The sequence below is a fragment of the Vicugna pacos genome, chromosome 17 (genome assembly GCF_048564905.1).
Source record: "Vicugna pacos chromosome 17, VicPac4, whole genome shotgun sequence".
NCBI classification, from domain to species: Eukaryota; Metazoa; Chordata; class Mammalia; order Artiodactyla; family Camelidae; genus Vicugna; species Vicugna pacos.
Window position 1 is genome coordinate 29,794,827 of NC_133003.1, and position 21,810 is coordinate 29,816,636.

The 21,810-nt window shown below is 39.4% G+C and overlaps 1 protein-coding gene across 8 annotated transcripts in view; it reads right to left on the reverse strand.

The window, feature by feature from the left end:
• FHIT (fragile histidine triad diadenosine triphosphatase) overlaps nt 1–21,810 on the reverse strand; it is a 1,244,593-nt gene that overhangs the window by 307,936 nt on the left and 914,847 nt on the right. The window lies entirely within an intron of this gene.

Here is a 21,810-nt window from a genome sequence, read left to right on the forward strand (position 1 = left end):
TAGTCTGTATTCTGCTACTACAGGAATCCATCCTTCAAATCCACTTCTTTTTTAAAAAACCTGTCCATCTCCAACTACCACAAGGACAAATGAGTTTCTCTCATTTGTATAAACAGTGTACATATAAGGTATGAGAGTCATACTTCCTTGCTATGCAGAGATGAATACAGGTGCTCTTCACCAAAAAATTTCAAAAAATCAGAAAACCAAAATTAACAAATAACATTTGGAGAGGGGGGTGGGGGGCAGGATACAGTGTCTGCAAATGTCTGAATTTCCCCAGCGCACAGTTTCTAAGGGAATCTACCCACTCACAGCCTTTTCCCCGTCTCAAGTTCTGAATCATTTATTTTGGTCTATCTCGTCTATGTGCAGAATGATTTCTAACGACTTTCATTGCTATTAGCAGTCTAGACATTTATGATAAATTAAGACCCCATTAAGTGCGAAGGTATCAGAACAATAGCAGGTTTGCCTTCCGCTGAATATATTTTAGGATGACAGCACTGCTTCATCTGACTCCCTCAACAAGAGCAACTCATCAAAGTCACAGTTCTAGTGACACAACACAACCAGCACCTATTTTCGTAGCACCTGAAAAAAATAAAAATGCCCATACAGGCAATACATCTGGTACAAAAATGAAATTAAATAGAATAATACTGAGGCATCGAGTTCTCAGATCTATTTTGTAGTTTCCTATCCAGAGACGCCCTAATCGAAGGTGGCATCCCAAGGTTAAACCCCAGTTCTGACAACATCTCACGTCAGACACCTGTCAAAATGTAGTAAGACACCTGTGAAAGGGGAATGAGTGCCAAACCCACGTCCTATTTCCCTACAATGCGATTCCTAACTTGGAGGAGTCATGTCACCAAGCAAACAGGGTGTTCGCTGGGTGCCTCGGGGACTCTACCGTCATTTGCAGGCGAGGTGGAGAAAAAGACAGAAAGATGACACCTCGGAAGGAAGCGCCACAGCGTTTCAAGTTTAGCAAATGATTATGAGCATAAAAGGACAACTCTGAACGAGCTGAGATTTCAGGGTTCAGTCTTGGAGTCTTGATCCCAGTTAGAGGCAGGGAATTATTTTTTTTAATATCTGCTTTACATAATGAAGGGGCAGAGGCTTTTATGCAGATGAGTGCTTTTGAATGTTCACAACACCAAATGGGCTTCATTAGCTTAGCTGGGCAATTATAAAGCAGGAAGTAAAAAGCTGAGATAGAGCCTTATCTTCAAAAAGGTCTGAAGCGGGATGCGCTAACAGTAAGAGACGGTGCATTTTGTACATTTATTCACTTGGAGGCAATACTTCTATAGCCCTTGATAGCTTTGAAAGCAGTGCATACATCCCATTTACGCCCCAAATGGGAGAAACAGGTGGTGTGTTTAAGGCTTTATAGAAAGTCCTGAAGTATTTCCCAAACATTTGTAGGTTTCACCAAGCCTTTCTCTATGTGTTCTGAATGCCTTTTCTATTGTTTTCCAATTGCTTTTCTCATTTCCCTCCCATGTGCATTTCAAAGGAAATTGGAGAGCTTAAAAATGTGGCTAAATATAACACCACACCAAGCAAACAGTGAATAAAAGCTCAAGAAATTCTTTTAGATGCATATTCCTCCTCTTCTGATTAGGAAACTGTAGTATCACAAATGGGACTTGCTCAGGAGAAAGGCTATTTGTTTACCAGGCAGCCAAGCACATAAGAGGGAAAGCTCGGGCTGAAAGGACTAAATCCAATTCTCAGCTATTTCAATACAGATGTTTTTCTAGATAATCAGCCACGTAGGCTTGTTGAAAAATCAGATTAATCAAATCTCTCAGGGACTGAGAGAGGCAAAACCATAGCCTGTTAGCTCTGCAAAGGACCATCCAAACTGGTCTAATCTGATGCAGCCACCTCATTTTAAAGTTGAGAAATCCAGTCCCAGAGAAGGTGAGTGACTTAGTCCTGAATATCACTGGGTCACTGACAGCCAGGATTAAGTCCCAGGGCCCCCGTTTCTCAGAACGGGCTCCCCACAACTCTTCGCACCACGTCCAGGGCAGCCAGCTTCAGGAGGAAGGGAGCCAGAAAGACCGAATGGGTTTACACGTATACCTTGAAGGGGTCATCTGTTGGCCTGTTTCCTGTTTGTCTTTTTGGTCCCAGACATTCTGGTGGCAGGTTTCTGTTTTATTTTTGTGTGTTTCCCTCCCTTCTCCCCAGTTCCAACTAAAGCAGATACACAGACTCAAAGGAATTAACTGCTGGCTAAATATGGAGCCCAAAGTTTCACAGCGTGTTTACAGAGCAATGGTTCGAGGTCCTGGAGACTGGGACCAGCATCAGGCTGGGGAAGGGGCAGGACCACACAAGAGGGTACATCTCTAGGAAATAAAAGGAAAGGAAGAGCAAGAGTCTTTAAAGAGTTAGCATCCCAATCTAGAGGACCAGGTGGCCAGGTGCAAGCTTACTTCAATCTCAAGTGAGGATTTCTACTGGCCCGTGCCTCCAAACCTCAGTCTTGTTACCAGCCTCAACCTGGACTGGCTCATCCCCTCTAGATAACCCAACATCCATCCAATGGTCTGGAAGACCCACCTCCAATCCAAACTTATATGCAATGGTAAAAAGGGGGATTTTGCTCCTTAACCTTCAGAATGGGTCTGAACAGAATGAGACGAATTTGCTCAAGAGCCCAGGGTACCAGTGGAGAGAGGGCACACCTTCCCTCTCAGGTATGCTGTGTTCACTGGACATCTATCTCTCTCCAGTTTTCTAGGGTTGCCTCGAGTAAACATTCTGTTAGCTCACCACTTGTTATCTCATCTGATCTGACCCTTGTCCTGACCTCTAATACGGAAAGGCTAGTCCCGAGATGGAGTAGACTGTTTGGATTTGTCTGGTGAGCCTGGCACTCAAGGCCTCTCCAGTCCCTCTGCATCTGCCCTTCTCACCTCCTCTATCACTGTGACCCAAAACCAAATCCTCCAGCCAAATGAGATCATGTGCTGTTGCCAGAACACGCCCCACACTTACTTCTACTAGTGTTTTCTCATTCAGGTCTTCCTACCGAAAGGCCTTCCCTTCCTCACCTTCCTAGTAATTTAATCTGCCAATTAAGACCTTTTGACATTTGAGATGACTCACAAATATAATGGGACAGCCTAGGAGGGGGAGAGCGTCTATCACTGCCGGTGTCCAAGGGGAAGGGTAAGACAACAACACGTTAAGATGAGATCAGGCAGCAGTTGGGCTCCAACAGTAAAAATAATAATAGCTTGTAGGTCCCAGAAAATGCTTTAAGAGTGGATCATACAACATTCTCACAACCACCCCAGGAGGGAGGTACACTAATCCTCATTTCACAGGTGAGATCCTGGAAGGTAAAGGTCCCACCATCACTCCTCTGGGATTCAGACCAAAGCAGGAGGACTTGAGAGTGAGCTGTTAGCCCATAGCTCCCTGTGCCTCCAACAGTCCCTCCAAGGCTGTAATACTGGCCTTTGTTCCCACTCCTTGGAGCCCTCTCTGAATGCTTCAGTGGCGCGTTACCATTCCTTCCTCTGCACACTCTTAGCTCTGCCCTGGTAATTTCTTGCCAGACTCACTTTACACATTGGTATATGCACCACCTCCTCTAACCAAGGAGAGCGTGAGCCTGGAGGAAGCAGGGACTCCGGCTGATCTACACGCAGAGCACTCACACTGCCTGAAACACAGCAGACGCTCAAGTTCTCTTTCTTGAATGAGCACCTCCCACAGTGCTTCACACACCACAGTGCTTTACTAGTGACCGTTGCGTTTGCTGAAGATCTCCGCTCAAACAGCTGTCAAGAATCAAAGTTTCTAACAGTAGCAGCCCAGAGTCCCCTTTGTCTGCCGAGAGCACCGCCCTGACCTTGACCTGTTGGGGCCATCCGGACAGTGTGTTCTCACCAGGCTCGGGGCAGAACCAAAAAACCTTTTCCAGCCAAGAAGTGCTGTTATAAAACTCTGTGATTGTCTGAAACTGTAAAATTCTTTACTGGTGCCAAGGTGCAAACAAAACCATTTCCTTTTGGCATTTGGACAAGTCCAGGATTGCGTTATTTATAAAAACTGTTTTGTTTTTTTTTTTCAATCTTAAGTTGTTTCCTCCTGCAGGCATATTTAGGGGGGCTTTCTTTGCCTTACTTACTCCATGACCTTGAGTTATTCAAACTCCATTATTCCACGGAGTCTCCTCTATGGTCTTGCATCAGAAACATCACAAATTACTGCGAACGTTCGGTCCTGGAGTAGAGAGTGTGAGGACGGCAGTCACCTGGACATGAGAATGAATTCATTCCCTTCTTATTAATTGTAAAGTCATGACTTCTTCCTTTACCCCTGAAACTAAAAGGTAGAGGCTTGCTAGAGCAATCAGATCAAACTAAAGACCAGCATGTCTTTGTTTCACTTTATTTTATTCTCCTATTATCGTGTGAGTGATATTAAAGATCCACTTCTGCTCTCTACAAAAGAATAGTTACATATAAAGCCATCTAGAGCTAAGGTCCTGATTCTGCAGACTAAAGATATTCACAGTTCACATTTCTTTGGTTTTACTTGTAAACTATGGTTTGAAATTGCCCCACTTCTTTCTGTCGCAAATTCCACCACCCCAGTGCAAACCACCATCACCTCTTACCTGGAGAGGACTGTGAAATCCTCTCCTAACGGGCCTCCCAGCGGCCCCTCTTGCCCCACTCATCCATTCTCCCCACAGCAACCAGAGAGCCTTAAACAAATGTCAGTCAGGTTATTCCCACCTCTGCTTCAGTGGCTTCCCACTGCAGCGACAGTACTCAAGCTGGCCTGTGAGGGCTTGTCTGATATTACGTGGTACATGTCCAAACAGCTGTGTCCACCTTGGGCCACCTGCCCTGACACCTCCTGGACTCTACGCTGGCTGGCCTCCTCTCACTGCTGAGGACTTGCTGCTCCACAGGCCTGGAGACCCCCTCTCTCATCTCCCCACGGCTGGCTCCTGCTCCTCCCTGAGACTCCAGCCAAGCATCACCTCCTCAGAACATCCTCTCTCACTACCTTTTCTCCAAGTACCTCTGCTGTCCCCCACTCCACTTCTGCCATTTTTTAAATCACTTTATATATATATATTTTTTTTCTTCCAGGGATTTTTTAATACTGTTTCCAATGATCTTCTTTATAAGTTTACTTAATTTATTTTCAGTTTTCCCTACTGCAATGTAAGTTTCATGAGGACAAGGACCTCGTTAGTCTTGTTGGATACTGTATCACCTACTGACCTGGAACACGTCACATATATGCAAAGAAGGTCTGTGGCATGAATAAACAAAGGAACCCAAGCCCCCTCACGTTATAAGATCTGCCGTTATCTGGGCCCTTGCCACTCCTTCCAGCCTCATCAGTGACACGTGACACACTGAGTCCCTTGCTATGGCATGAACACGTCACTGTTTCTTCTTGTCGCTGCAGTTTTACACTAGCTCTTGCCTTTGGCTAGGACAACTTTCTCCCTACCCAACTCAAGTCCTGGCCTGCTCAAGGCCCAGCTTAACTGTTACTTCCTCGAGGATTTCAAAGAAATCTTTGACTGTCAAGGTAAAGTTAAATGCAGCAAGACTCTGTTAAAATATCTGCCTTTCATGGGGTGAGTCCTAAAAGTGTATGAACTAAGGCTAAATCACACCTTTAACTCCAACACAGTATCTGGCATGCCGCAGGTGTTCAATAAATGTTAAACACATGAGTGAGTTCAGCTTACCTATCGTTTACTGAGCACCCTCCGTATCTCAGTCACTAGGCTCAGTGGAGGATAAGGTGGAGGGTTTCCAATAAGGGGAGCAGCCAAGCTGGCTTCAGTAACTACACTGCACAGTAGACCACCTTGTGAAAAGTCCCCAGTGTTGTGGGTGTGTGAGAGACGGAGGGACTCCAGATGAGACACAGGGGAGCCCAGGGGAAGGCGACACAACGAATGCGCAGGCACTTTCTACTTTCACTTCAACACTAGGAGACACTTCACCCAAAAGACTCTGAGACTTTCCTTCTGTTTCTAGGAGAGCCTCCAGGTCTGTGGGCACATACGCTTACATTCCAAAACGCCTCACGAAGACACAAAGTTTAAGTGTCTTCAAATCCAAAGTTCCTGACACGCCCATTGAGCTATTTTGGAAAATCAACACTAGATGAGTAAGATTTTAAAAACAACCTTCATCTTTATGTGTAATAAAGCATTTCTCAGCAATAAAGGTCACCGATGTCAATAACACTCCCTCTGCAGAGCTTCCTTTCATTTCCATTCAGAGTTTCATAAAGACCATTGTCACCAAGATCATTATAAAATTCACAGGAGAATAAAATGAAAAGGATGTGCAGAATAATTTCTTTTTAAATAAAGAGAAGTAACACCTACATACTAAAGTACATGAATCTTCTATTAGATAAAATCACAGTTATAGGTAAGGATGCATTTAATTGCTCATACATTTGAGAAGGCACTCTGAGGAACTGTCAAAAGTCAAACAATTCCCCAATTCTTTCTTTCTGAGCACAAGGAACAGCTAATATTATTCACCACTGTAGCATGAAAATTAGGAAGTTTATGCTTTTTCTTAAAAAAAGAAAAAAAAAAGGTAGCTTATAGCACACCTCTTGGTGTGATTCTGATCATCCTTTTTCCACTTTCTCCTTTCTGGGTAGCTCTCTCCTCCAGCTGTCATATGAAGGGAGATGGCTTTGTTCCTTTAGTGAGAAATTTATTTTGCCTGATAAATACATTGCATATATTTGCACCCCCCACACACACACCCAGTAATACGTTTTCATTTGCACTTCAATTGCATATTAAGTTAAACCAATTTTAAGGATGTCTGGCAGGACCACAGTGCTATCACTTCTAAAAAGCAGATCATTTTCAGAGTTACAAGCCATATCTGGTCCCCCTCCTTGCAGATGCTTTTGAGGCAGACAGAAAGCATTGCCCGTGCATAATGGGCCTTTTATCAGATAAGTGCTTACATTTCTGTTTCAAATTTCCATCCCTTGATTCCTAAATGGTTTTGCTGGGAGTGAGAAAGGTAGACTCTTTTATAATCATGCCACAACACAAAATTGAGAACTCATTTTGAAAGAAGAAAAAAAAAAAAAAGACTGTCACCAAACCAGCATGCTACAGACTAAACAATGTGACCAAAGATAGCTTTCCATTTAGTTTTCACCACTAAGTGGCTGCTGTCGCCTTGAGAAAGTCACCTTGCCAAGCCATCATCAACCGACTAGTGTTCCTGAAATGCCAACTCTGCATGAGAACCTACTTGACATAAAGAAATGGGGTTGCTCGTGGACAGAGAATACAGACTTGTGGTTACCAGGGGGGTGGAGGGTGGGAAGGGATAGACTGGGATTTCAAAACTGTAGAATAGATAAACAAGATTACACTGTATAGCACAGGGAAATATACACAAAATGTTATGATAACTCACAGAGAAAAAAATGTGACAATGAGTGTGTATATATGTCCATGAATGACTGAAAAATTGTGCTGAACACTGGAATTTGACACAACATTGTAAAATGATTATAAATCAATAAAAAAATGTTGAAAAAAAAAAAAAAAGAAATGGGGTTGGCGTTCAGGGTCCTTATTCAGTGCCTTGAGTGTAACTATCTTTGAGATGACCGTAATCATTTCAAATGACTATAAACAACTTTGTACCAAGAGGAGCGAAAGAATGACCTGAACACACAATGTGAGAGCCTTGGAGGGAGCATGAGTTAAACTCTATTGTTTATAATCAATTGGCTTCTAGAAAAGAGAGAAAGAGAGAGAGGGAGCGGATGTATCTTTTTCACTGACAAATACAATGTAATCCATGATGACACACAAAGAACAATCACTGGAAAGTGAAGGGTGAGAACTTGCGATAAAAGCAACACTGAAATCAGGCAAAATTCAATTAACGACCTTTGAGAATATGAGATCAGAAAGAGAAACTGAGGCCTTTTTAGACTTCCTTTTATGCCAGACCACATTTTATTAACCATAATGAAAACCACAGAAACCATCTACCTCACCAAAACTGAATCCAAATTTAGCCACTCAAGTAACCGAGAATCATTGAACTTAGTTGCCAGGGGGAACAGAAGAACCTCCTTTTCAGAAAGGAGAATGACATTTCTTTCAAACTCCACCAGCTACAGTCAGCTAAATCCAAGATCAAAGAGGGTTGTTTAATTCCCCTCTTGAAGCTCTTACTGTCTTAATGTATTTTAAAATAAAATGAAAATCCAACAAGAAAAGAGCACAATTAAGCCTAATTTGTGTGCTTCAACATCTGGCTGGGTGACTGCTCCCTGCACTTCACAATTGTACAGTAAAGCATCACACTTTTTAATTAAGACCACTCATTCTGTTTCTCCAACCAACAATGAGGAGGTTGTTTGGGTACAAAACTCTCCAGGAAAAGGCTTAATGTAACAACGTGCCAAGCAAACACTGGTTCAGAGTTTAAGCTGCCTATCCTACCTTAAAGCTGACTGTGACTTTATTTTAAATAGTAAGATTTCTTTGCTCACGTACAGCACTGAGAAATAAATGCACACAGGAGTGCGTGCGCACACATACACGCAATCTCTCAATAATCCTGCATACAGTGAAACAGCTTTTGTGCTCTGTCCCAATATGGAACAGAATACCTGGCAAATCACGAAGAGAGAAATACTCTTATTTCTTAGGATTAAGATATTTGTGATGTCTCTACTTTGCTGGGACTTACATTTGAAATGCAGAAGACCAGACCTCACCTGACCTTTGATTGATGCCTGCTTTAGTGATCAGAGTAGAAATCTAGAAGAATATGAAACTCCAAAGCTGTGCTTTCTACTCAGCTAATGGAACCAGTAAAGAAACAACTCTTAATTAGCTTTACCCTGAGCTAACTTCCTCTGATCTGCCATGTATGATTAAATATGCTAGCGAGACAGAAATGTGAGATGCGGCAGCTTTCACACCCAAATTTTCAACTCCAAATTTATAAGAAGATAAATGTGGATTTTTTTTTTTCAGTTGAAAGCCCATCTTGAAGGATTTTATTTTCACTCTAAAAACTCCTACCATTATGTTAGAAGAGGAAAAGAGCAAAAGGGTAGTGATAATAGTGGCAAGGGATGAATTCTTAGAGAAAAGAATTCTAAATCAAACCCAAAGAATTTCAGATGCCCAGCCAAGGGCAATGGTATAACTCAGTAGAGATGAGTTATAATCCTGTCTGTTTTCCCAAAGGCTGCATGTGGTACCTGCCCCACTGGTCTCTCATTTCTAGGAGTGAGGCTAGTGCAGGGCAGAAGACATCCAGCACTCAGGCAATTAAAAACTGTGAAGGCAGAATCCAGCTCCACCTAGACAGGGCCTCTATATAGCTACATTACATAAAATTATATTTTATCCTTTTTAATTTGGAATCCTTTAGAAATGTAAAACTTCTTAATGAAAATTGCTCTGTATATAAGGAAATGGAACTGTTTTAGAATATAGGCTTCTCCTATATTTATGTCTAAATGTGACTAAGAAAGATGAGCAATCATTCACATTGGCTCTATAATAGGTGAATAAATTCTTTTTAAAAAAAAATCTGATATTTTACATGCATTTGAAAATAAACCTGGCCAATATTTTCCTAGGAAAAGGCTTATGTGATTAAACAAATGTTGACCTTTAAAAAGTCTTAATGCTTTTTTTTGTCTTTACACGAAGCATTCTGTTGTGGTGGTTGAATCAATCTACATATCCGAGCATGTAACACAGATAGAATTTCACAGTCAACTATCGTGTTACAGATAGGTTTTCTCAAAGATAAAAAAAAATAGGTAGGTTATCAGAAGAACCTACCAATAAAGAGATTAAAAGAGACTTTACAAATGCAGATAATTTTCAATACAATCTTTTATAAATACCAGAAAGGTTTTTCCCTCTGTGAACACACTCAGTTTGCTCTGAAAAGGCATTATCTATGTGATGAGACACTTCAATTTCAATCATTTAATTAAAACGCGCACATACACTATTCCGGGAAAGTTTTGAAAGGGCATTTAGAGTAGACAAAAGCTCTTTAAAAATTTCTCTGATGTTTCATCTTTATGTATACACTAGTCTGATTACTTGAACAGGCTGGTCAGTTTAATCTTAATTCAGTTTTATGGATTTGGAGACTGGCCTTGCTTGATTTTTACTGTGTGTGTCATTCCCCTACAATTAGCTGAAGGGTAATTCAGTGAGTATACTTTGTGGTTATTTCCATTATAAAGTATTACATTTTTATTTGAGTTGTTTGAGGGAGCCCCTCTGCACTAAGGAGACAGACAAGAGATTTAGATACAATTTAAGATTCTGTACTTGCAGGGGTAACTGTTTCAGAGCTCCTTAAACCTAGTTCAGAGTTAGCTAAAAAGCTGGTTCTCAGCCAGTTAAGCCAAAACACAATTAAGTAATTTGGGTGTATTTGCTTGGTTTTTATTTTCTGCCTATCCAGTATTTGCCCCTGTCCTGTTTTGCTGGAATTCTTACTGTGTGGACTCTCGGTTGGATACAGTGTCCATCTCCCACTACAGCTGGACCTTTCCCTCTTCCTTGCAAGGGCCTGTGACACATAGGCCTCCTGGTCTGACTGATTTCCCTAAAATGTGTTGTGCTTCTCATTTCCTGGTCCTCAAACCTGCCTTAGTTCCTTCTTTTTTCTAAGTTTTGGCTCTCAGCCACTCACAGATTCATGAGTTCTCACTGTCAACCCAGCAGTTCTCCCCTATAGGTAATCAGAGCTGGCCCCCACGGCGCCAGCGGAAAGCTTGTGAACTAGAAGAGCCTCACACATTGTTAACCGTGCTGTAGATGCAATAGAAGAGAGGGAGGGGAGGAAGAGAGAGAGACTAAAAGGACAACACAGAAATGCTGTTTCAGCCAGGATGTTCCTTCTCTCCTACCGCAGGTATTCAAATGGGAGTGATTTTCCAAGTTCAGCAGAAGGGCCCAGAAAGAAATATCAGTTCTTTAGTTAACATCATTCACACAAGGAATTCATCAGCAAAGTCTGTCTTGGCGCATGTCAAGTCATTTCATGCCTCTCAGAGGGTATTAAGCGCCATAAAATACAGCTTCAAAAGCGAAATGATTCTCCATTTTGACTCTACACATGAGTCCTTAGGGAATAAAATAAAGCAAAATAAAAAAACTGTCTCTGGCTTATTCCTAAAGAGAGAATAAACAAGATATTTCCTGGATCAAATAACCGGAAGGATTGCATCTCTCAGTGTTCCTGTTCCAAAAGCCTGCAAATCCCAGCAGGTCTGGCAAAGCAGAACAGAGAAGGGGCCAGATATAAATTATGAGAATAACATGAGCAAGTGGTTAATGGTTTTCTTAAATGCTGCAGAAAATGGCCTGTGTATAAATAAATATCCTACAGTACTGAGACTGAGCACGAAGAAAAGGTGAAAATGGAACTCAAGGGACCTTCTGGAAGCCTGTTCTCAGCTAGCCTGCTTCTGTTTGCACAAATCTGACCTTTCTGTAGGCGAAGCTCTTTTTTATAGGCTGGAGATGAAGCTTGAGCTCTCAGCAGGCAGCTAACCCCCAGGAGCGGCCAGAAGTAAACCAATGACATATTTACTCTTCTCCCCCTGCCTTTCTTTTAATAAGATAATAATTGCCCAAAGTGGCATGTTAAGCTGACTGCTTTGATAGATGCTTCTTGAAAAACTACTAGGAATGTTAAAGGACTCGTTTTCAAGGCTTTGATCATACACATAATGATTCACACAACTCAAATAGGCCACAATTGGTCCAATGTCAGGACTATACGGGAAACAGAAAACCTGTGTCCCAGGGGCAACCTTCTCGCCCTTTCTGTTCGCAGGGTCCCCTCTTGTGAACCGATGGGGTGGGGCCACCTCCTCAGAATGATGATACAAGTCTGTGGTCAGAAAGATTTGGAAAATGCTGGCCTCAACATCAGGACTTTTCTGAGCACGTAACGTACAAACATGCAGTGTGAATCTCTAAGGGCAGAGAGAGGCAGAGTAGGTTACAATCTTCCAACTCATCCGATCATCTTGCAGAGTTCTGCCCTGCAACACAAAGATGAACGAAGCAATCACTACAGTCCTTCCAGCTTTGTGTAACATTTCTGCTGCTTTCTCACTAGTACAAGTGGACTCAGAGAAATGATTACGGGAGGTCAGAGGGTCTTCTGAAAAGAATCCATGGATTCCTAGATGGACACTACTGTTAGTGGTGTAGTGATTAAAGAAGGTGTACTTCGGAGCCAGGCTTACAGGGTCATATCCTATTTCTGCCTTTGGTAGCTGTGTTCCTGTGTATCATCATTCTGGGAAGTTGGCCCCACCCTGCCAATTCACAAGAGGGGACCCTGGGAACAGAAAGGTCAAGAGGGTCGTCCTTGGAACACAGGTTTTCTGTTTCTTACATAGTCCTGACACTAAACCAGTTTTAGAACAAATAACCAACAGTATCCTGATCTCAAATGGCCTACTACCCTCCTATTTAATTGACAAACTCTTCCCCCTGTTCTTGCAGACAGGTGATTAAGCACATACACTAACGTCACATAGAAGAACAAACCTGACTCCATATTGGATCTGTTCCTTTATCTCTAAATTTTGTGCTCTGTTGCCTTGCTCAGTCATGCTGCTCTGCACCTTTGTAAAAGAATGTTGCCTACAGCCTGAAATATATGTGATAGCCCATTCTTAAGGCCTCTGATCTTTACCGGTATTCTGATCTTTACCACTTTTCCATTCACATAGAGAAAAAAAGTTGCAGATGAGAAAGTAACAGTTGTCTTGTTGGAGGTTTATACATGGACAGTTCCCAAAACAAAAGATTCTTACATTGAGAAGTTTGCAACAGTTAGCCACCCCCTCCTCTTTTTTAGGATACAAGAAATGTAAATTCTAACTCAAGTAAAATAGTTCTTTGGGACACTAGTCCACCATCTTCTCCACTGGCTGGCTTTTTGAATAAAGTTGCAATTCCTTGCCCCGTCACCTTGTTTCTCAATTTACTGGCCTATTGTACAAGCTTGGACTTGGTAACAGTAACACGTATCAATGGTACTTACTCCAAAACTAAATGAGAACATTAGAAATCTTATACTTGTGGGCTGAACTTCTTTAAAAAACAAAAAACAAAAAACTTCTTTAAAATACTGTACAGCACAGGAAACTATATTCAATATCTAGTAATAACCTATAATGGAAAAAATCTTAAAAAGCATATATATATATATATATATAAACTTTAAATCAACTATACTTCAATAACAATAAATACATTATGAAACTGTAATAGCTGAAAGCATACTGATTTAAGGATATTTAGGTCAATGGACAAAAGAGAAAAGCCAGAAAGAGATCAGAGCGTAAACAAAGGTCACCATCTGATAAAGGTGGCAGTAAAAAAATCCTAGGGAAGAACAGATCGCAACAAACAATGGCAGAAACACTGGTTAACTGTTTATAGGACATAAACAGTTACGTCTCTTCCTCCTGTCAAATACTAAAACAAGTCACACATTTACTAGTGAAATAAGGGCAGAAAATGGAGCCATTAGATAATTAGAAGAAAAATGAGACAACATATCTGGATGGAAATAGACTTTTTAAGTATAAAGACATTAGAGTTAAATGACAAAGAAAAAAAATGATACTTATCACTACAGAAAATTAAAACTTTCAGTTCCCCAAAACCATTACAAACAAAATGAAGCGAAAAAATCATATGGGAAAAATGTATCTGAAAAATGTATTACAGACTTACAGCTAATATCTTTAGAAGAGAAGCTATTACAAATCAATAAAATGCAAACACGTCATTAGAAAACTGAATTAAAGCCATGAAGAATTCACCAAATAAGAAATATAAATGGATAACTACAATATGAAAAATATATTCAAATTCACTATATTCAATTAACCATAGTTTTAAACAGTGAAATAGCATTTTTTACCAGGAAATAGGCAAAGAATTTTGTTTTCAATAAAAATATTCAGATGGGAAGAAGCTATACGGAGGAAGGCATAAGTATACAATACTATTCAGGGCAAATTGGCATATATATCAAAATATTTATTCATAGCCTCCAAAAATTTATGCCGGTGTAATTATCAGAGATCCAGACAAAGATCACTAGTAAGACATTTGTCAGTTTTATCTATAACAATAACAAAACTATTTTAAAAAGAGACAGTTAATTAAATTGATACGCAATGGCTAATATTTAAAAGACACTAAGAAATCAGATTTTCAAAGAATACTTCATAACATAAAAAAGTTGACATAGCTAAGTGTAAAAAAATTTAAAATGAAATGTGCAAGTATATATGTGCAAATATAAAATTTTACAAATATACAAAAGACCCCAAAGATGCTTATTTGCATTTGGCTATAAACAGAAAAGAGCAATGGGAGGAGATTCTCCTGACTTAATAATGGTTATGTCTTAAAAGTAGAATTAATGTAGACTTGTTTTTTTCTTATTTTTCTGTATTTTTCAAATATTATTTAATAAAGTGAAGCTATATTTAGAAAATAGTTTCAATAATTTGTAAATATTCACTCTCTAGATACATTTATTCTGTTAATTTTATGGTAGGCCATTGTATTATGCTGAGGAATTGTGACAGAGAAAATGTAATAGTAGACATAAAAATAGCTCCTGACATTACGGAATACTCTAGGAAAAGAAGCACATGTTAGTACAAAGTTTACAATGTAAGTAAAGTAGAAATGGAAGCATAAAGGCTTGGGAACCGATATTGTAGTTGAAAGCCAGGAAGGCTTCTCAGAGGAGGTGACATATAAGCTTTATGTGAAAAGGCTGGAGCCTCCATCTGGTGGAACAGTGGGAGAAGGTGTTTTCAACAGGGAGCATCAACATTTGGACTAGAACCTCAGCCTCAAGTAAAAATAATAACGCCCAGCTTCAGTGTGTTTTCTTGCTTCTCCATCAGTTATGTAGTTCCCACCTTCCTCAGCCTCCTTCAGCCACTGTTTCTATAGGAGTGAGACAACCCACTTTTTACAGACCATCTCAAATTATTATTGCTATTAAGGAGAGAGCCCTCTCATTCATTACAACACTGTGTGAATTAGGGCTCTCAAATGAACCCTTCCTTGGTGTTTATAATTATATACTTAGTCTACTTATTTTCTAGCAGTGAAATCAAAGGTTTACCCAATCTTAAAGTAACTTCAAGTATCAGGCAAGCAGGTAGGGGAGTTTAACCAAGATGAGAGGGCAGGGCAACCAAAATCACAGCATGTGGCAAAAGACTGTGTCTCTATTTCTTTGATAAGTCATTTTCTGTTACAGGTGCTTGTGACATACTACCTGTTATTAGAAAATCAAAAAATTTAGCGATACAACTAAATTTACCCTTTTTTCCCCCCAGAGTTACTTATTGCTGGCAATCTCTTTCCAGGAAAAAAGTTACAACTGAAAAGTGTTAGGAAAATACTGCACAAGATGCAGCATGGGTTTAAAAAAAAAAAAAAAGAAGATTTAAATACAGAAAATAATCCTTGTTAAATATATCTTCTAGGGAGATCCACTATGTCCCAAACCTTAAATTAGAAAGTCAGCAGAAAGATGAACTGAATCCCAGGTGTTCATTGCACATGCTTACTGGATTAGAACTAGAGATAATTAATTGCTCAATTTTAATATGCATTGGACTAAATGGATGATAAGATTTCCAGTAGTTGGTTTTGAGGTCCAGAAGGGAAAGATTATTTCTTTACAGGTCTGGGAGCCCTAGGGGCCAAAGACATTTCAGACATCTGTATTTAGTGAGTAAGAAGTTGGGTAAACAGTAGAAGAGGTAATGGAATGGGGTAAATTTCCAGAAAGAGAGTATAGAAGTTCAAGCTCAAATTGCCTTTTCCCATTTTAAATTTAGAATATAATTTTGTATGAGAAAGAAGGTTTTAACATTTTAAAATTTTTACTGCAGCTTCAATGATTAGGATTTCTGTCCTATAATGTCAGCATTAAATCTAGACAGATCCAAAGTCCATTACTTCCTACCTGAAAAAAAAAAAAAGACACTGTTTATCACCTAGATAATTAGATTTTTTATGTTCTTAAGAATTCAGGAGCACGCTATGGTTAATTGGGAAAATTGTGAATTATGCCTAACTTGTGCCCCCTTTTTATTAAACTTGTAACAAAGCAAATGACGAAGAACCAACAATTCACCGATGGTGAGTACCCAGACACATATATGCTCAGAGAATTAACACAAGCGGATTCCATTTAAAAAGTTGGCTGCAAAGGTAGATGATAACAGTGGGCAAGAGGCAGCATCGTAGTTACCATTAGTGACCAGAAAAAACTCCCCTGCCCCTTACACGACATTCAGGCTGTTCAAAAAGGCCACCAACTGTAGGGTCATTATGCCGATCCTTCAGCATCCACGTAAGGCTGCCCAGGCACCCTGGGTATCAACTCTGTGTATCAGAATCATTTGTGGTGCTTATTAAGAAGATGGGATTCTGAAATCTGTTCTCCAAAAATCCTGATTCAAGAGGTGAAGAGGAGACCCAGACTATTAATTTTTTATGTCTGTTAACATACTTCATAGTGAATGTGGATGTGCAGCTAGGTTTGATCACTTCTTTAGATTTTTCTCAATGTTTTAAAATTCAAATACAGGTAATATTTGATGATCACTCATTTTAATCTGAATGATGGGATGTGCTCAGGGGTGAATGACATGACAGAGATACGGTAACATCAAGGGCTTCCGTGGTGCTTTTCTTTCGATGTGCTTCAGAATCTTTGGGGCCCCCCACCCCCAAGAGGTGAAGTGACTTTTCCAAGGTCACAGAGAGTCAGTATATAAAAAGAGGTAAGAAATAAATTCTAATAATTTAAAGTATATACTTGCTACAATTATTTGACTGTCCAATAAACTGTAAGTTAGTAGGTATTAATAACTGAAGGGTCATTGCCATATTTCCTAAATTTTTAGGTGTTGATTTTTACGTTTTTAATGTAAGTAAATGGAGTTGCACCTTACGATTGACTTATGTGTTTAATATGGTGGCATTTCCTTTTTCCAAAATATTACAAGATCAGTGCTATTCTTACAACCAACAGCACTAGAGAATCAAGAAACTGTGATATGGATGTGTATGTATGTGTTATACACACGTATCATTTCTCTGAAATAAGGCTTTGTATGAATTCTTTCTGTCTGTATAGCTTATTGTCAATGTCTCAGTTAAGGAAATCGAGACTCATCTCGTCTAGAAACCTGGAAATACACTTTTGGCACACACCTGCCCCTCCTACCAAAGCATCAAAGTACTCATTGAGTCCTGATGACTCCATTTCTATCTTTTCAGCCTTTTCTCTCATTCCCAGATTTTCTACATCAACTATTCCCCCTACTGTAGCACCAATCTAATCCACCACACAGAGAAGGTATACTCTCATGAAACCGTATTTGATCCTGTTACTTCCTTTTCTAAAACCTCCAATGGTTCCCTTGGATCTTCGTAATCAGGTCCAAAGCACCCAAAATGGCATTTAGGATCCTCTAGATCCATGTAGGATCCTTCTGTTCCAGTCTCATAGATGTCAGTTGCTTCTTCCATGGTTAATCAGTCCAATTACTATTTCTAGAACTTACAGCCCTTTTGCCACATTTTTATTAGTTGAAACTTTCAAGGTCTGGCTCAAAAGTCACATTGTCCATCAAACTTTTTCTGTCTTCCCATCAAAATAAATTTCTGCCACCGCAGCATTCTCACAGCACAGAACCACCAGCTTATAACAGCCCAAAGCCGTGCCACGTGGTGCCGTCTCTCTATCCAAATAGACGATTAGCTTCTTGGCAGCAGAAGCCAGGTCTTAATTTAGTTTCCTTCACAGAGCTCAGCACAGTAAACTGCACATAGTAGGTTTTTAGGAAACACACAATCTTGAACAAAGCTCTAACACCTGCTAAAGCCAAGGGACCACAGGTCAAGGATATTATAAGGAAAACTTCATTGAATTGAAATTCTTAGTCCCATGCTAGGCATCCGCGGGTTTTTATTAGGTTCTACCATGAATGGCAGCGTTTTAGATAATATGATGCTGATAATGCACAATCTTCCCTCTCAATCTTGGCCAAACCCAGGGAAGCAATTTCCTATTTGATTAAGAATATGACAGCAGCATGGACTGGATTATAAAAATTTACTATCGGGTTGAGAATGTAAGCCTAATTGTGGATCAAATGGGAAATATTCTAAATGCTTTTTATAAGGAAGTATTTGAAAAGCTTATTGGAGAAAATGCAGTATCATCTTCAGCATTATGCCAAGCTTTGGTAACTATCTAATTTCAATACAGGTATTTACTCTCCCTTCTGTAGCATCTAGGAAGCAGGTGGTGGTGACAACCTACTGCTCAATGCCTGAGCTTATCAATTCTTCTTGCCTTAATTATGTCTCAAATAGATGATTTTTACCATTTGTTTACATAGCACTGAACAAGCTTTACAATATATCAGTCTTCACATAGCAGCTCTCAGATTTTGCCTGGATTTGCATTTAAGTTTAGTGATAGGTTTTAAATGAAGTCACCTTCTCTTTGACATAGCATTTTCAAAGGCTTTCTTTCTAAAATCTTAGGAGATTCTTAAGGGTTTCCTCATCTACCGTACCTCCAGAAATCCCCAAAGGATATTAAAAAAAAACTTCAAACTTTTTTTCTGTGATTTGCAGTACTGTTTTTACCCATTGATCATGTCTTCATTGCATTGAACCAATTGAAAATGAGCAATTTAAACCACCCCTATAATGGTTCATTAGCCTTAGCAATCACATCACTAAGAAGGCAAAGGCCAATGTTCACCGTTATTAGGAATAGTAATTATATGTTACATATTAATGCTGCTAAATGAAATAAATTAATGTGAAGTACACATACTCACTAATACAACTATAATATATTATATTAATATGTTATAATTATAAAAATAACAGCAGTTTGAGTCTTTGAGCTCTACCTAGCACTATTCTAAGTGATTTAACTGCATTTTTACTAAATTCCCACAACATTCCTGTGGGTAAGCTTTATCTCCACTTTACAGATCAGGAGATTGAGACAAGGTGACACAGGGAAAAGGACAAAACATCAGTGAGGCCCTGACTTGACAGCCTGCCATCTCACTCTCCATGGGAACCCATCCCTGTCCCTGCCGAGAGACAAATTCAGTAGTGTGAATAAGAGTATCTTTCATGGCTCCAATTCACCTGGGTTACACCTCTCCTGATAGAAGAACACATTACTGCTGCACCCCAGCCCTCCCATCTGAAGCCACAATCCCACTGCTGAGCCCCAACCCTGCAACAATGAAATGCATGTGACCTTGGGAGTTACACCCCTTTCTCTGTCCTCTGCAACTGAATCTCTATGGTTCTAAGTCTATGAAACATCTCACAAAAGACTCCCCCAAAATTGAACTTGCCTCCCAAATCCTGAGCCTCTATTCATAGTTCTTCTCAAGTCTGATCATATTTCTGTATCTATAGTCAGTCAAAAAAAAAAAAAATATATATATATATATATTTTAAAGATTTGGTCTTATTTTACTATTTACTCAAACCAAGAATCATTTATCATGCTTGCTAAGCGTAAGTTGCTTTTCTAGGTATTATTAGACATAGAAAACAAAGCACCTAAAGGGCCTTAAGTTCTGAGAGGAAAAAAGACAGAAATGCAAAAAAATGTTCAAAAAAACTCCTGCAGCTTAAAAAAATAATAATTTAACACATAGAGATAATAAAAGAGATGTTACAGGGATGCAAATGAATTTCAATTACATTTTACTAATTTCAAAGAAGCATTCATCCTAAGCAGGAATAATTTCCCCCTGATGGGGTGGTCCAAGAAGTAGAGGTAAATAGTGGGGAGGGTATAGCTCAAGCAGTGGAGTGCTTGCTTAGCATGCACAAGGTCCTGGATTCAATCTGCAGTACCTCCTCTAAAAATAAACAAACCTAATTACCTCCCCCAAGGCCAAAAAAAAAAAAAGAAAGAAAGAAAGAAAGAAAGAAATGGAGGTAAACAGATATAAAACTTCCAACCCACAGAAGCAACTTAGGAAATGTTCACTTTATTATTATTATTTCAATAAAGATAATACATTATACATGTGTGATGTTTACCAATTACAAAGAAATTTTGCTCACAAACACCTCATTAGATAAAATTAGGTGATATGTGTTATCTGATGCAAAGCAGGAATTCTGGGAAATACCAAACAAGTTTGTGTTGAATCCCTGCCTTCAAGGCACATCTGAGTTCAGGAAAGAAGGCAAGGAATCATGAACACTGAGTAAGACTAGTTTCACCAGGAATGCAGGATGGATTGAAAAAAAACCAAATGTTTTGGAATTCAACCAAGAGGCTGGGGGAGAAATCTAGGGGTGAGGCAGAAAGAGCCTGGTAACAAGACCACAGGAGAAGTTTAAACATCTAAAAGAGCATTTTATAGGAAAAAGCAGCCTTACCTGAAAACATTCAATGTAGGACACAAACTAGAAGTCGTGACTGATATTCAGAGCCTGGGAGAAGTGACAATATGGTGGGTGAGCCTAGAGCAAGCTCTTGGTTTGGAAGCTAGTGAGTTAAAGGCCCCACAGTAACGTTTTATGGAAAGATAGCGGCAACTCTTCACAATCTACACCAACAGAAAGCACTTAGAAAGGAAGAATAAATGTTAGTTAAACTTTAAAGATTAAATTACAAATTTACTCAAGTGATTTAAACTTTTACTGCACAAGTAGCAATTTTAAGTCATAAGGGATCTGAAATGTTCCCAGAGTTTTAAAATCGACTGTTTTATTCTAGTGAAAAGAGATCTTCGCTTCCAATGGCGCAGCATGGCAAATTCTCTGCCGCGTAATAGGCTGGGGTAATTGGAGTTTGATTGAAATAATTTTACTGCTAACTTACTAGTTTTCTGTTAATTATCATTTCAGAATAAGAAAAACTATTACTTTTAAAACCTACATTAAAGTGGGCTTAAGCAAGCATGCAAACGGAAGGCAGCAAGAGAAAGTGGAAAAAGACACTATTAATATGAACAGTTATAGTTGGGTACTTGTTCATTTAATAAATCTTTGCAATATTAGCAAGATGGATGAGAAGTAGTACAAATGAGAATACCATGAGGTAAGCGATCATTTGTTATCATTACTGAGATATAAAGTATGATTCAGTGTTTCATAATAGATGTTAAATTTGATTTAACATGTGGCTGGCTCATTTGCTGAAAACTATCCTTAAAGACGTTAACTCATTCTAAAGTCAAAGCCATTGTCTTAATAACAGGCTTTAAATTATTTCTCCATAAGAGACCAAATAAACTCACTAAACACAGGCTTGGCAAGAGGATGTGCAAAACCCTTTCTCAAAAACAAAACAAAAACAAATACTCAGATTCATGGAACAAATTATAGAAAATATTGTTGGCTACACTGAAAGAATAAAGAATTACTGAATTCTAATACCAATGCAGATAGAGTCTGTTAAAATAGACGTTCAAATGATCAGTACAGGAACTCTCGTCAATGTTGTAACTTCACCAGCAGCTACCTAAGAAATCCTCCTTTGTCAACTTCATCTCCATAATCATGCAAGAATGCCAGTTCCCATTTAAAGTTCCATGGATTAGACTGTCACAAGTGCTGTTAAAAGAATTCATAATCTATCACTATACTTCAGTGAGTGATCCGCCCTGGAATGA